Source organism: Lagenorhynchus albirostris, chromosome 11, assembly GCF_949774975.1.
Source record: "Lagenorhynchus albirostris chromosome 11, mLagAlb1.1, whole genome shotgun sequence".
In the NCBI taxonomy this organism is placed as follows: Eukaryota; Metazoa; Chordata; class Mammalia; order Artiodactyla; family Delphinidae; genus Lagenorhynchus; species Lagenorhynchus albirostris.
Genome location: NC_083105.1, coordinates 65,264,968 through 65,281,593, shown reverse-complemented (window position 1 = coordinate 65,281,593; position 16,626 = coordinate 65,264,968). Strand labels below are relative to the sequence as shown.

At 43.0% G+C, this 16,626-nt stretch overlaps 1 protein-coding gene across 5 annotated transcripts in view; it reads left to right on the top strand.

Moving 5' to 3' along the window:
- Window positions 1-16,626, top strand: part of PCED1B (PC-esterase domain containing 1B) — a 152,922-nt gene that overhangs the window by 130,465 nt on the left and 5,831 nt on the right. For 4 of the 5 annotated variants that reach the window (XM_060166449.1, XM_060166450.1, XM_060166452.1 and 1 more), the window contains one exon: window positions 8,897-9,098. The gene's annotated coding sequence lies outside the window, so the exon portion shown is untranslated. Of the gene's footprint in view, window positions 1-8,896; window positions 9,099-13,406; window positions 13,521-16,626 lie in introns of those variants that run through there. The other variant, XM_060166451.1, reaches the window with a different exon arrangement.

The following is a 16,626-nucleotide window of genomic DNA, read 5'->3' as shown; positions in this document are numbered from 1 at the left end:
TTTTTTTTTTTTTGCGGTACGCGGGCCTCTCACTGCTGCGGCCTCTCACGTTGCGGAGCACAGGCTCCGGACGCGCAGGCTCAGTGGCCATGGCTCACGGGCCCAGCCGCTCCGCGGCATGTGGGATCTTCCCGGATCGGGACACGAACCCGCGTCCCCTGCATCGGCAGGCGGACTCTCAAGCACTGCGCCACCAGGGAAGCCCTGTTTTTTCATTTTATATATAATAGTTTGCATCTGCTAACCCCAAACTCCCAATCCATCCCTCCCCCTCCCTCCCTCCCCCCTGCAACCACAAGTCTGCTCTCTATGTCTGTGAATCTGTTTCTATTTAATAGATAAGTTCATTTGTGTCATATTTTAGATTCCACATATAAATGATATATGATATTTGTCTTTGTCTGACTTATTTCACTTAGTATGATAATCTCTAGGTCCATCCATGTTGCTGCAAATGGCATTATTTCATTCTTTTTTATGGCTGAGTAATATTCCATTGTACACATGTACGACATCTTCTTTATCCATTCATCTGTCGATGGACATTTAGGTTGTTTCCATGTCTTGGCTATTGTGAATAGTGCTACTATGAACATTCGGGTTCTTGTATCTTTTTGAATTATAGTTTTGTCCAGATATATGCCCAGGAGTGGGATTGCTGGATCATATGGTAGCTCTATTTTTAGTTTTTTAAGAATCCTCCATACTGTTTTCCGTAGTGGCTGCATCAGCTTACATTCCCAAAATACCCATATTTTTAAAAACTGACAGTGTTGTGAATAGCCCCCTCCAATATGACAAGTTGAAAAGTAAAAGGCATTTTAAAGAGAAGATTTTCAAACACAGATCATGAATGTAAAAGGTAAAGGGAGATTCTTTGTCAGCTTTTCTTGGTGAGAGAAAAATGATGCTCCCAGCGTTTTGCAGGTCTAGGATGGAGCCTCTTTGCTTGCATAGTTTATGCCAACATGGATTGTGTATAGGAAATTTGTTGTCACTAATAAATAATTAAGTCAACTGACCCTTAACATAAAACATCTCAAAAAGAGTGTCTTCGAGCACTGGCCTGGGGTTGGACAAAGCTGTGTTCTTACAGATATGGTGAGCAGGTGAATTTTAGAGAACTGGATGTTCGATGTTATTCAGCCTGAAAAAAGAAGGAAATCCTGTCACCTACATCAACATGGATGAACCTTGGGGACATTATATTAAGTGAAATGAGCCAGACACAAAAAGACAAATACTTGTGATTCCACTTCTGTGAGGTGTCTATAGCAGCCAAATTCACAGGAACAGAAAAGTAGAATGGTGGTTCCCAGGGGGTGTGGAGACCAGCAAAAGGAGAGTTATTGTTTAATGGATAGAGTTTTTCAGATTTGTAAGATGAAATGGTCTGTTTCACAACAGTGCGAATATACTTAACAGTGCTGAACTGCACACTTGCAAATGGTTAAGATGGTAATGAGAGAGAGAGAGACTGGAATCAGAAAACTAAGCCAGTAGTCTGGAGTTTTCTAATAAAATGTAATATTATTTAGAGGTGAGGGACATTGCTAAATAATTCAGGGCCCTATTCTCCTAGGGTATTAAATTACTCTTTGTGAAAAAGGTTCACAAGCTTTTATTTTTCCTGATTTTCCTGAAATTCATGAACCGTGTCTCTGGGACTATGGGACCAAGATTTAGGAGGCCTGGTTCTTGGTTCAAGCTCAGTAGTTAGCCATTGAAAGTCTATTTTTATACTGCTAAATTACTAAGATAATTTAGTAATTATTTTATATTACTAAAGCATGGATGTATGTATACCAACTCCTAGAATAAACTGAACATTGATCAAGTGCCAAGCACTCTGCTTAGCATTTGGCCTGTTCAATCTCCACAAGTGGAATTGGACCAGAGAGCTTAAGTAACTTTCCCAAAGTCACTCAGCTTGTGCATTACAAACTTCGGACTCTGAACTCATTTCTTCTGCCTGCAAAGGCCATGCTCGGAACCATGAAGCTACACTGGAGCAGAATAGGGAAGTCACATGAAACATAAAAATTCTAAGAAAGTTTGCAGAAAAGTTAAAGCAATCCTGACAGAATGAGGTCTCTATAAATTCCGTTCCTCCGAAATTGAGTTATTTGTAGTGAAGTGGATGGACCTAGAGTCAGTCGTACAGAGTGAAGTAAGTCAGAAAGAGAAAAACAAATACTGTATGCTAACACATATATATGGAATCTAAAAAAAAAGAAAAAAAAAAGTAGTTCTGATGAACCTAGGGGCAGGACAGGAATAAAGACGCAGACGTAGAGAATGGACTTGAGGACACGGGGAGGGGGAAGGGTAAGCTGGGACAAAGTGAGAGAGTGGCGTGGACATATATACACTACCAAATGTCAAATAGATAGCTAGTGGGAAGCAGCCGCAGAGCACAGGGAGATCAGCTCGGCACTTTGTGACCACCTAGAGGGGTGGGATAGGGAGGGTGGGAGGGAGACGCAAGAGGGAGGAGATATGCGGATATATGTATACATATAGCTGATTCACTCTGTTATAAAGCAGAAACTAACACACCATTGTAAAGCAATTATACTCCAATAAAGATGTTTAAAAAATTTAATAAATAAACAAATAAATAAATTCCGTTCCTCTCATTCCATCCATCCTGGTGAAACCACGACCTGGGTTCTTGCCAGCCTGTAACCTCCCAAACTCTAGCAACTCTAGCCTTGTTCCTCTACAACACAGAAGTTTGCATATACCGAATTAGTGAAGAATTGAGTCCAGTTACTAAATTCAGCTCATGAGAAGTTTTGATCCAGTCTCAAAGTTCTTTTTTAAAAATTTTTTTTCTTTTTATTTATGTATGTTTTATTTACTTTTGGCTGCATTGGGTCTTTTTTGCTGCGCATGGGCTTTCTCTAGCTGCGGCGAGCAGGGGTTACTCTTCGTTGTGGTGTGCAGGATTCTCATTGCAGTGGCCTCTCTTGTTGCGGAGCACGGCCTCTAGGCGCACAGGTTTCAGTAGTTGTGGAGCGCGGGCTCAGTAGTTGTGGCGCACGGGCTTAGCTGCTCTGCGGCATGTGGGATCTTCCCAGACCAGGGCTTGAACCCGTGTCCCCTGCATTGGCAGGTGGATTCTTAAGCATTGCGCCACCAGGGAAGCCCTCAAAATTCTTAATATACTCTCATAGAAGACTTTGTGCCCCCAAAGAAACAAATTATTCATATGTGCTTGAAAGTGCTAAATGCAAATGCTTTGAAGAGAAATGATCGAAAATACGTACTGTTTCAAGTCATACAAGCAAAGAAAACACATATTTTTTGTGATTTGCCAAATTTGGTCCTCTTTTTAAGGTAACCAGGCATTGATTTGAACACAAACACACACCAGCTGGCTGAAATAAGTGCATTTATAAGTAAATATTTAGTGGGCTGATTTCTGGCCTGCTTAAAACACTCAGTTCCAAGAAGATAAGAAAAATAAGTGTTCCTTAAAATAGAAAATGTGGCTATAATGATAATGGCTCATAGAAAGATAAGTCTAAATTAATCTGTGGCTGGAACTATTAAAAAGTTGTTAATATTAAAGGAACCATCATTTCTGCCCTTATATTCAGGATACTTTTTCCCTAAATTATATTTCACTTCTGTGAGTTTGCTTTTAAATAAATCATGGTTTAAAATAAATTATAAAATTCTAATGGCACATTAACGTAAATAGAAACTGAAAGGCAAAACCGCAATCCGACCAAATATCATTCTTGCCCACTCTGCACCTGCACCCACATGGCTGAAAACAGACTAGAGAAAACCAACCATCCCTGCTGGGCATCCTCAGTCGAAATAGGGGCTCCCAGCCTTAAGTGGGCCTCCGTACTGTTGAGTAATGGCAGCCTCCTGATCCCCCAGACACCTATTTCATACCTTCTTCTCCATCCTCAAACCTCTAATCCCACCTTCCCCAGGTTCACTCTCAACCGGTGACCTGGACCTTGCTGCCTATTTCACTGAGAAAAGAGCAATCCGGAAAACCCCAGCCAGCGGTCACCTCCACATCGTGCGTCTTCCCTGGCGTTTCTCTGGTTGAACTGTCCACGCTCCCACCCAAGGCCAAGCCCTCCACCTGGGCACTAGAGCCCATCCCTTTCGCCAACTCAAGGGCATGGCCCCAGAATCCTCCCCATTCCTCCTGCAGCATCTGTTGTTCCCTGTTTACTGAATCATTCCTGTAAGCATCCAAACACGCTGCCATTGTTCCCCATCTTAAACGAAACAAAAACTCTCTTATCACCACTTCCCCTGCAGCTGACTTCTCTCTCTTGGCTTCCCTTTAGAGTAAAACTCCTCTGGAGGGGGGCACTGCCTCCAATTCTCCTCCCATTGTCTCTTAACCACTCTAACCTGCAGTTTTCCCCACCACTCTGTCTAGGTTCCCAATGTTCTGCCAATGGCCAAACATCCCACTCGACTTATCAGCTATCTCTGACTCAGACCATCCCTCCTTGGAGTCCTCCCTCGACACACGTGTTTTTCTCTTGGCTCCTGGGACCTCGCACATTCTTCTTCCTGCTTCACCGACTCTTCCTTCTCAGTCTCTTTCCATGTTCCTTCTCCTCTTCCTGACCTCCCAGGTGTGGAGCGCCCCAGGGCTCAATTCTCAGACAGCTTTTCTTCTCTAGCTTCACCGTCTCCATTGGCAACAGCATCCAAACCCAAACCAAACTGCTATCTCCAGCCTGGTCCTCTCCCCTCAGCTCCAGATCCCCATTCCACAAATGACTATGGATGCATGAAAGGAATCTCGAACAGAACAAGCCCTCCACCCCCAAACCTGTTTCTCCCAAAGTTTCTCCATCTCAGTAACTTCATCCAGTAACTTCATCCCTCCTGTTGCTCAGGCCAAGAGCCATGGAGCTAGCCGTTGTCTTCCCTCCTTTCTTCACACCCCATCTAATCTCCACAGGCAAATCCTACCACCTCTACTTTCAAAATATATCCAGAATCTGACCCTTTCTCATTCCTTGGCTAATGTCATTCCGGCTTAAGGCTCAACTCCTGCTTTACTCAGTAACCTCCTAATTGGTCCCCCTCCTTCCCCTCTTACCCCAGACAGTCTAGACTAAAGTGGTGTTGATTTTCTGCTCAAACCCTGCACAACAGCTCCCAAAATAAAAGCCCAAGTCCTTTCGATGACCTTGATCTGCCTCCCTTCTTCCCTGAGTGTGTCTCCCGTGTCCCCCTCCCTTGTTCACTTAGTCTAGTCACGCTCGCCTACTTGTTCTCTCTGCTTGGAGCTTTCTCCCCACAGATTTCCACGTGGTTTGCTCCCTTACCTCTCTCGGGATACTGCTGGTCCCTTCTGTCTTCTGGTTCTCAGCTGGGTCTCTGTAACAAAAGACAGATTAACAGGAGAAAAGCTATAAAGTAGCCTTCCAAAGGAAATGAAGACCTAAAGGAAGGTTCAGTCCCAGTGTTTTCACACTGGGTTTGATGAAGGTTGATAGGACAAAGGGTAAGAGCTAAGGGCGGAGAACAGAGGGAACTTAGCAAGGCCAGTTTGTTGGAATTCCTCTCAGAGTCCCTTTGTCTTCAGAGATAAGGATGCTCCTTTCTTATGAGTATAGAGAGGGCCCCTCCCACACAGGGTCTTAGGACCTGCTTCAGGGGGCATCAGAGAGTCCTTCCAGTACCTGCTGTTTCTCACATTCTTTCAGCTTAGAATATTTAGTATGTTGAGGTGCTGTATTCTAGGGTACAGTGTTATGAACTCTGTCGCCACACCATTTAAAATTCCAACCCACAGTCCCTACGTCCTCCCCATGCAGCAATCATGTTCCTCTTTTCTTTTATATAACATATTATTCTACTTACTTTTTAATTGTCTGCTTCCCCTCAGCCCAAATGTCAACTATATAAGGGAAAGGTGTTTTCTTTTTCTTTTTCCATGTTATTCACAGCGATATCCCTAGCACCTCTAATACTGCCTACCGCGATTATTTTGAATGAATGAGTGAAAGAATAAATGAGCCATGGTTAATGATATAGATATATTTTATTATACACCACCGTGTACCTGGTTCTTGTCTGTTTTTCTCGTTTAATCTTTGCATCTCTGTAGTGCTTATTTCTATCCCTGTTTCGCAGATGAGAAAATCAGAGAAAATCAGAGTCACAGAGGAGTTAATTGACTACCAAAGACATGCAGCTACAAGTGACAGAATCAGGTTTCAAACCCAAGTTTGGCCCCAAAGCCAGTGATCTGACAGTTCACTTTATTTCACAGCATTATAGCTCTGGCTCCAATCCTCACCGTCAACAGACATGCAGTCACCAAATCACAAATCAAGATCAGGGTTTCTGGGGGCTTCCCTGGTGGCGCAGTGGTTGAGAGTCCGCCTGCTGATGCAGGGGACACGGGTTCGTGCCCCGGTCCGGGAGGATCCCACATCCCGCGGAGCAGCTGGGCCCGAGAGCCTTGGCCGCTGAGCCTGCGGGTCCGGAGCCTGTGCTCCGCAACGGGAGAGGCCACAACAGTGAGAGGCTCGCGTACCGCAAAAAAAAAAAAAAAAAAAAAAAGATCAGGGTTTCTGAGTGGTCCCCAGATGGGATAGCACGCCACAGGGACAGCAGCCCACCTCCTTTTACAGGCTGTTGTGAGTCTTGAGTTTTTTGAAAACATTTGAGTGTTTGGAACATTCTGGGTGATCAGTTTACCAAAGATCAGTTTCTGCAGTTTAACATTGGTTCTAAGTGATGCTCATATTCTTTCCTAACAACTGCCTTCAGTGCAAAGGGAAGTTGACTCTTTCAGAAAGAAGAAAGAGAATAAAATATTTCAGAGAGATATAGAATATCTGTATAGAATATTTCTGGTAGAATAGACAAGAAGCTGATGACAGTATTGTTTCTAGAAAGAAAACTGAGGGATTAGGGAACAAGAAAGGGAGGGGGACTTACTTCTCTCTCATATACCAGTTGTACCTTCTGAAGTTTTGTGCCATGTGCATTAAATAGCTTCTAGAAATAAGAAAAATGTAAGAATCACAATGAGGGCAGTGTGCCCTGTGTGGCCTTCCCCGCCCCCCAACTCCCCAAGCCCCCAGAGGGCAGCGACGATGACTCCCTGCAGACGGAAACACTCCATCCTATGCTGATCACCGAGGGGATTTAAGTCACTTAAGCTCTCCCAGGGCCTCAGTTTCACCATCTACAAAGTGAAGATAATAATTAGAGCTTGGCTTACTTTATGTACTGGGATCTGTTGCGAGATAGCACATTCTAAGTGTAAAACATTATACATGGGTAGTTCTCATTATTTTTTAGGAAAAAGCCAGGTTTGGTGGATGAGAAAGGCAGCTCACTGAGCTACGGAACATGAAATGGGGCCAGGATAGCAATCATAACTGTCTCCACGTATCATAATAAGTTCTTGGAAGTAAGAAAATCGTTGGAAAATCTGTTGCTTGGTCTCAAAAATATTCATTTTAAATTTAAAGAGTACAGGCAAGATTATCATTTGCATTATTACAGCTCCTCTATTCTCTGGTCTTAGGATAATTATGTGAATTTTAGTCATCCTCTAAATTGTTCTTTTATTCTCACAAAGTACACACTAGCTGGAATTTAGAGAACTGGAAAGATCTGCAACTCATTTATAGAATTGCAAGAATCAAATAATGGCAAGTTTTCAAATTATGTCATAGATTACTCTGAATTTTAAAATACTAAAGTTATCAGCTGGGTTCTAGATGCAGCCCTGCCTTGAGACACAATAATGATTGTATTAAAACTCATGGAAAAACTGTGAAATAATTTGATTTGTGGCTATAGATAAGAGGATCAAAACAATGGGTAATGTGTAGGATTAATTTTTAAGCCATACATTGAGCAGTCAGTGAAGTAAGCTGGTATTTTTCAAAAAAAGACCACTGTGTTGCTTTATCGGCCAGTTTACCTAAAACATAGCATTAAACACAAAAACCATGTAGGCATGAAGGGCATGTATTTCAGGACCATTTTGGAATCTGTTACTCTTGTTCATTAGGTATTTTATACCATTTAATGTAGTGGAGACACATTCTATCCTAAAATGTTTGACACACCTCTAGAGGGTTCGCCATTTGGGGAGAACTTTTAAAACTTCATTTTCTCTTTTTTTATGATTTATTTCCTCCGTCCCTTTTGTCTTGGTATCTGTAGGGGATGTGATATGATCTTCCTCCTCTTTCAAATCAGGTCCTTCCAAAACAAAACAAAGCTCTGAGCTTATCTAATCAATCAGAGAACCACTTCCCTTTTCCCCCTCCGTCACCTGCTGGTTTCAAATGCAGCGGGAGAGAAGGCGTCCTGGCTCTGCCACTTTCTGTGTTTACCTGAGGCCTGTGGCTGAGGCCCCTTGCCTTCTGCAGCTGTGTAATGGTCTATTCTTCCGCCCACAGTGCGTGGGAGGAGCAAGGGAAGCGATCTGAAAGTGGTTTGTAAACTGCAATGCCCCACACAAAAGTGCAAGATTATGACCTTAAAAAATTAATTAGAAAAGGGAGCAATCTTCCTCTCATCATTTCCTGTGTCTCTCTCCTCACTTCCTCCCGGCCCCTCGCTGTCTCTCCTTCCTTCCCCCCCTCTAATAGCTTTCCCAGCTGTGAACAAACCACACAAGTAAGGGTAACAAGAGCCCAAGGTCTGAATTGTTAGAACGAAACCAGGCAAGAGTCAATACACATTACACCCAAATTACTGAGAAATGTGAAATGAAAACTAGCTCAGAGCCAAATTCCAGGAAGATGCTGTATTTTGATTTACTTACCACTTTGTGTTTTCGTATTTGCCCAGTTCTTAAAGCTTCGGTCATTAGTCTTCCACTTCGTAATGCAAGAAAGTAAATGCTGTCTCGTGTCATTTGCCCCAGATGCCTCCAGAAATGGCCTCTTCTCCCCAGACGCTGGCTCACAAACGGAGCAGCACCCAGAGGTGAACTTATCTGCCTTGCAGCCCAGGCTCTGGGCTCTCCAACCTGACACGTCAACCTCCAGCCGAGAAAGGAGTCTGTCTAGGAAAAGAACTAGAATCAACTGAGAGGCACATTTTTTAATCACCAGTTACTTTAATGAGTAAGTACTTTCCAGTTTTTCCATTTTATTTTAAGCATTAATTCTGCATTTCTGACCAGCCTTATTCGGGATCCTCATTTCTTGGGCACTTTGTATAGGAAGAAGTCACCATCCTAGCCCAGTCCACCATACACCCACTTAACTGAAGAGCCCTAGAGAGACAACCATTATTATTGTAATATTATTTTGTAATAAGGATTTGTGACTGATAAGCTACTAAATCTCTAAAAGCGTACAGTGCAAGGAAACAGCCAGCTGTGAACTGGAGAAAGGAGGTGACGCGTCTATTGTCTGTGTCATCTTGTACGTTGTGGTTGACCACAACGGCTTGGCATCAGTTATGACTCCCAGATCCACCTTTTATAAAATGGATGACCTTGGGCGATGACTCAATCTTGTAATTTTCGAACGTGTAAAATGGAGAGAATAAAGCACCAATTTCATACGGGTCTTAAGAGGAATAAATACTGAACATACTGTCGGAGTGGGTACTAAATAACGTGACTAAGTAACAAGTTAACTTAGTAAATAATAAGCTAAAGACTAGATTTCATTGGAAAGCTCCCTTAACCGCTAAATCCCATCCCCCAAATTGCTGAGCTGACTCTGAATAACAACAATTAACATCGTGGAGTTTACAGAGCATTTCCTTTCATTTCCACAATTAACCCTGAGGTAGGCAGTGCTGTTAGCTTAGTTTTGTTACTGAGGGATAAGGGAGAAGCTGAGAGCTCTCCTGAGCGTGTGGCAGGAAGAAACTCTTCGGTCCCAACTCAGGTCTCAAGGGAGGAAGGCACGACTTGGGAAAGGCCTGGTGTCAGAAGTGAGCCGGTGCCTTCAGTTCTCCAGCCTAGATTCTCATTTCCTCAGCCCCCTCCCCTCCTGCACTTCATCCCTTCTCCTGTTCCCAGCCTTGGGCTTGAAACTGGGGAAATCTTTGACATACATACACTAATACGTATAAAATAGATAACTAATAAGAACCTGCTGTATAGCACAGGGAACTCCACTTCGCTAGGCAGTAGAAAGTTACACAACATTGTAAAACAACTATACCCCAGTAAAAAACAAAACTAAAAAAAATGCTTTCTGAAAGTAAGAACAAAACCTTTTCATGGCCCAGAAAAACATAAATATTAAAAAAAAAAAGAAACTGGGGAAAAGTACACGGAAAGCAGTGAGAACCCAGGGCTTCCAGATCCCCCTACCAAAGAGAGGTGCTAGGCAGCAGGGCAGACAGAGACTGGCTCTTAGAATCCCATTTTTCCATTCAAGAGCTTTGTTCGCCATTGAAACACTATCGCACCTAGTATCTCAATACTATGTAATATTAATAATAATACCCACAGCAATAATAAAATAATATTCATTTTAAAAGCTCTTCTGGGCAATCTCCCTAGAGAAACATAGGGGCCGTTTCTTCCATTTCAAGGTTGAACACACAGAGATAAAGTCAGCACCGGCAGTGGCAGAAGCCCTCAGCCTGCTGACTCAGCGTAGGGTTCGCATGGCTGGTTAAATGGGCTTTTGTGGCCATTCCTGAAGACAGAATTTTCAGGATCCAACCTGTTAATCAGTTGAAAGCAGTTTAGTCATTATTAGCACCACCACCCACACTCTTTTCAGTCATGGAAACTTTTACTCAGCCATTGAACCTAGAGTAGTTAGAATCTAGAGTAGGCAACGTAAGAATAGAAAAGTTTGAAACATTGATGTAGCTTTAGGGCAGCACTGACTTTCCCACTGACCCACTCAGAAGAAGAGCTGACTATCGGTGACGGAAACAACTAGGTTGATTTTATAACCGCCTTGTTTTCACATGGAAGAATTGAAAGCTGTGCACACGGCATTGCTTTGTTTTGTTTTACGACAGAGAATAAAAAGGAAATTACATGCAAATTTTTTTCCTAGGTAAGATTATTTTTTCCTCTTGATTTCAATAAATCTGTATAGCTGAGGTTAAAAGCCTGGGCTCTGGAGCCATATGTCCTCCTAAGGAAGCAAAACAAAATCTTAAGCTAATCTAATCCACCAGTAGATTCACTGTCCATAAGGGACAGGTGCTGCCTCTTCTTACTAGCTGTACAACCCTGGATGATTGACATAACTTCTCCAAGCCTCACTTTACTCACCCATAAAATGGAGATAATAATAGTTTCTACTTCACTAGGTCATGAGAATAGAATAGGCCTTGCACAGGGTAAATGCTCAATGGATAATAACCATTGGTCCATGAGGGGTACAAAGATGGGTGAGACCTATTTCTGCCACCCAGGACTGGGATGTACTGGGGTAGAAATACACATGGGCAGGTAATTATAGAACAAAACAGAACCAAGTGCTAAATAGAGGCATCTGTCAGAGGAAGGGGAGATTTTTCTGTCTGGGAAACTAGGAAAGGCTCTCAGACAGAATTGTACTCTAAACTGGGTCTTAAAGAAGGAACAGAATTTCAAAAGGAGAAGGGGTTAGGGAACGCTCAATGCTGAGTCACGGAGCAAACACGAAGAGGTAAGAAAAAGCTCTCTGGGTATACGCAAGCTCTATAATTCGTGCACAGGCTTTGGAGAGATGCACAGAAGGAATGATCATACCCTAGGTTAAAAAACAAAGTTTATAAATGCAAAATGTTGTAGTTATGCTAGCGTATCAGATGAAAGTGAAGATATGAAATTGAGAAATATGAGAAAACACGTATACGATAAAAACTCTCCCATTTTAGAGAGTATTTCAATCAAAATAAGACACACTTCCTTAAGGATTAAGAGAAATGTATGGGAAGTAGAAAATTTAACCGTAAAATCTAAAACAGAGGTGAAATTGATTACTGCCCTCAGCCTCCTAAAATATATTGCAACGTTCTCCTCCCTAAAGCGTATTTTCAAAAATTACATCTTATTTTTTTATTGCCAAGAAATAGTTGAACCGGCCTATATCCAGGCTGTCCCTGAAGGATTTTGATGTTTTACGAACAGTGACAACGGCCACAGTCATGAAAAATAAAAATGACTTGACCCAAGCGTTTTAGAAGCAGTTTGTTTCCACCTAGTTATCCCCAGCCAGTGTTGCAAGCGTAAATTATAGAGCAGTTCTCTGAAAATGCACAGCAAAATATGCCATCATTCTCACGGATGATCGATATTTACCTTTAGGAAGATTGTTCAAAGGTCACAAGAGAATTATGTTAGGAATTCAGCCACAGTTTGATGGGAGGATAATGGCATCCAGAGAATTTAGAAGTGGTAAGTCTAAGTCACCAAGTCACGCAGACTAAGTCACTCCTTGCCCCCCCCCCCCACTTGGAACTCACCTGAACTCACCTTATTCTACTCACCAGAAGATGTCAGGCACTCAGGAGACAAGCTTGGGCTAGCTAAATTTACTGAGCACTTAAAAATATGGTAGACCTCATGTTAAGGACTTTACATGTGTTCATTTAACCCTCACTTCTTAAGAAATCTATAGTAGTATTCCTGTTTTACAGGTCAAAATTCTGAAGTGTTACTCTACCCAGGGTCTCAGAGGCTAGTAAGTGGTGGAGCAGGATATAAACCCAGAGGGCTGACTCGAGGGCCCACCCCCTCAGCCTCTGTGCTTTATGGCCTCAATTCGGAGTCATCTGCATACAAATAGTAATTGATATGGGGACTGTATCATTTGTTTCCTTCCTAAATGGGACGTTTAGGGGGAGGGTCGCTATTAACGATTATGCTGGGAAAGCAGACGTAAACCAGAAAAGCTGGGGCAATTAGGAGTGTGTGTTCACCTTACGGATGGACGCCAAGAGCGTGGATGAATCCAAAGGAAAGAAAGTTGAAGAAAAGAAGAAAGGAGCCAATGAGTGGGCCTTGAGAAAGACCGACATCTGGGGATGGCCAGAGGAAGAGAAACTCACACAGGATACCGGGGGAGGTGAGACAGGAGACCAGGGTGTCAGAGTCTCCGGCAGAGTCGTGGAAGGGAGTCACCATCGGTGCCCCAGCCCCAAGGAGCTAGGAATGCTACAGATGTGATAACGACCGAGAAGTAGTCGCTGAAAGGAGCAACAAGGAAATCGCTGGGGATTTACTGACAAACGTTTCGCTTTGGTGGAGTTGGAAGCCAAAATCAAGTAAAAGGAGGAGTGAGTGGGAGGTGAGGACCCAGACGCAGCCAGTTCAAACAACTTTGCAAGAAGTGGCCTTGAAGGGGAAGCAAAAGATAGGACTGTCTTGGAGGTGGAGTCAAAGACGTTTCCTTTCTTTTTTAAAGCAAGAAACTAGAATGTGTTTAGGGTTTAAAGAAAGGAGTCAGCCCCAGGAGATTGAAGGAAACACAGAAAGCACCATTCTCCCCTCTCCGGGGGACCTCCTGGAGCAAAGTGCCTGAGGATGTAGGAGGACCAGCCACCTGAGCTGAGGGATCACCTTTACACCTGAGGAGGTACAGCTCTGCCCCTTTGGGAGGGAGGAACGGGGAGCTGTGGGTTTGAAGTTTGAGGGAGGCAACCAGAGCGAGCTGCCTTCTGCCAGCTCAGCATTCTTCCCACGGGAGGGGTTGCTGTGCGGGGGGGGGTTTAAAGGTGCCTAATGCACGTCGGCACTGGCCTAGACCTCTGATGGACGCTGACCTTGATCTCTTTTCATCTTCACTATTATTGAGTGACATGGGGGATATTACCCCTGTTTGACACCAGAAAAAAACCGTGGCTCGGGGCAGTGGGCAGGCAAGAGCGCACGGCTGTTCAAGGCCAGACGCCACATCTGACTATGTCGTCTCCTCGAAGTGAAAGCCAGGTCACTGCCTTCCAGTATCTTTCATTCCTGTTAGAGGAGTAACAGGTAGCGAGTTAGCAAATGTACGGGTTTTTTTGGTTGTGTTTGGCCTCACCACGTGGCTTTTGGGATTTTGTAGTTCCCCGAGCAGGGACCGAACCCTGCCCTTGGCAGTGAGAGCTTGGAGTCCTAACCACTGGACCGCCAGGGAATTCCCACAAGTGTAGTTTAAATAATGGTTCGGGACCAGAATGTGGAAGTTCGTCATAGGCTGTACGTGATTGAAATCATATTTTGTTTATACGAATTGCTTTGATTTTTTTACTTTAGGAGGTCCTTTGGTAAAACACAAGGTTTTTGTTTGTTTGGTTGGTTGGTTTTTTTTTAATGGGGCTCTTTGGATAAAGGTTCCATAGTTTATCTTTGTTTTTATAGAAGTTACCTGCATATCAGGTATTATGAACCCCCACTTCTTTCATAAAGGATGTCCCCTGCGTTTCTTTGTATAATCCATAAGAAATTTTTATATTGGACTATTACTATGGGGAAAATATGCTGCCTTAAGGATTTTTAAACTTGGTAATTTTCAAATTCTTCAAATGTGTGAAATTCTTCTGCTGATACTTTGTTACAAAAGAATCCCAAATTAAGATTGTGGCCTGGTGAGGATGGTACGGATACAAAGGGAATTATGTCCACAGTGATTCCTGCCTCCACAAGGAAAACTTGTGGTTACATTAATCTAAATGTTCGAAGATCATTAATCTAAATTCAATTTTCCATTTATGCCACATGTTTCTGAGATTTTAGCTGTGGTGTATAAGAACTAACTGAATAACCAAGTGAGATATATAGGCCATATGACATATGTGTCGGGATGGGGTAGAGAAACCATGAGAGTTGTTGCGGGATGGGAGCCAAACTTGCAGAATGACACCTGTCACAGCCCCAGGTATACACGGTGTTTTCTAAATTTTTACTGAATGAATGGGCTGCAGAGCTGAGGCCTATATTAGAGGTGAGGGGTGTGGGATTAAAATCGGTCTTTCCAATGGCTCATATTTGGAAATCATCTTTCTATTGCTTTATGTATCACGGTATCTCACAGTACTTTCATGCATCTTTAAAAATTTCTCCTAAAACCACTTTTAAAAATAATAGGCCTGGGGCTTCCCTGGTGGCGCAGTGGTTGAGAGTCCGCCTGCCGATGCAGGGGACACGGGTTCGTGCCCCGGTCCGGGAAGATCCCACATGCCGCGGAGCGGCTGGGCCCGTGAGCCATGGCTGCTGGGCCTGCGCGTCCGGAGCTTGTGCTCCGCAACGGGAGAGGCCACAACAGTGAGAGGCCTGTGTACCGCAAAAAAATAATAATAATAATAATAGGCCTGCATTTTTTTCCCATTTTTGTGTTTACAGAGGAGTAGAATGTTAACTGACTTGCCCCAAATCGAAAGATCAATCTCTTGAGAATCCCCATCTGCGGAAAAGAGAAGTTTGCTTTCCTAAAGAGAAGTTTGAATCTTTTGCTTTTCTCTTTTCTTTGGAAACTTTACATGATACGCAATTTAATTTTTGCCCAGTTTAAATTTCACGTAGAATACTAAACAAACACCGAGAACTGGTAAGCTGTATAGGTGAGTTCACGAAAAATCATTTTCTTATTTGTAACATCTATTCCATTAACGTTTAAGGGGATCTTGGATAGTTCAAACATAGATCTGATCACCAAAAATGCAGTTAGAAGGAAATAAAGTATTTATATTCCTAATACAGTGTTGCATTAAGACGGTTAGTCATATGCAAGAAACTTCTAAACTAGTTAGAAGTACTTCCTACACCTAATCAGAACAACGTCCTAATTGTTAGTGATAACCTCTGTGATTTAAGACTTCTTTGCAGGGTCTCCACAGTAACTGGCCTCTATATCTTTGCCACTCTTCCTTTGACTAAAGATATTAGGAAAAGAAAAAAACGAACCTAATTTCTACAACACATTGATTAATGAAGAACAATGCTATGTGTTTGGTTTGTGATAGTTCTAAAGCAATAGCCAGTGATTTGCAAGTGACGGTTTATGAAGCTATTAAAAAAGCAATTATCCCCAAATGGAAATCTAAGCAAGATGCCTGAACGTAATTTATTATAGTAGTAGCCATTATTTTTTTTATTTTTTATTTTTTTGCGGTACGCGGGCCTGTCACTGCTGTGGCCTCTCCCGTTGCGGAGCACAGGCTCCGGACGCGCAGGCTCAGCGGCTACGGCTCACGGGCCCAGCCGCTCCGCGGCATGTGGGATCTTCCCGGACCGGGGCACGAACCCGTGTCCCCTGCATCGGCAGGCAGACTCTCAACCACTGCGCCACCAGGGAAGCCCAGTAGCCATTATTAATGTATATTTCTGTCAGAGCTTTAGCCAAAGCCCAAATTTTACTTTGAAAACAGAAAAACATGGAACTACTTATAATTATGATTTAAGGAATCATCATAAAACTCTTTTAAAAATCGATTTTAATTTGAGGCTGGAATCACAGATTGCCTTGGATCATCCGCCTATCTCCTCCCTCCCCTTGGACTCTTCCTACTGGCTTTGATATGTCATTTACATACATCAGTTCTAGCTGTTAGCTCCTTTGATATTTGTATGTGTCCATTTTCTTACCCCTCCTCTTGAGAGAAGAGACTGCCTTTTTATACCTACTCCTTGCACCTAGCACAATATCTAGTTCTCAATGAATTCCTTAATGAATGAATGAATGTGTCAGTTGATCTATAAAA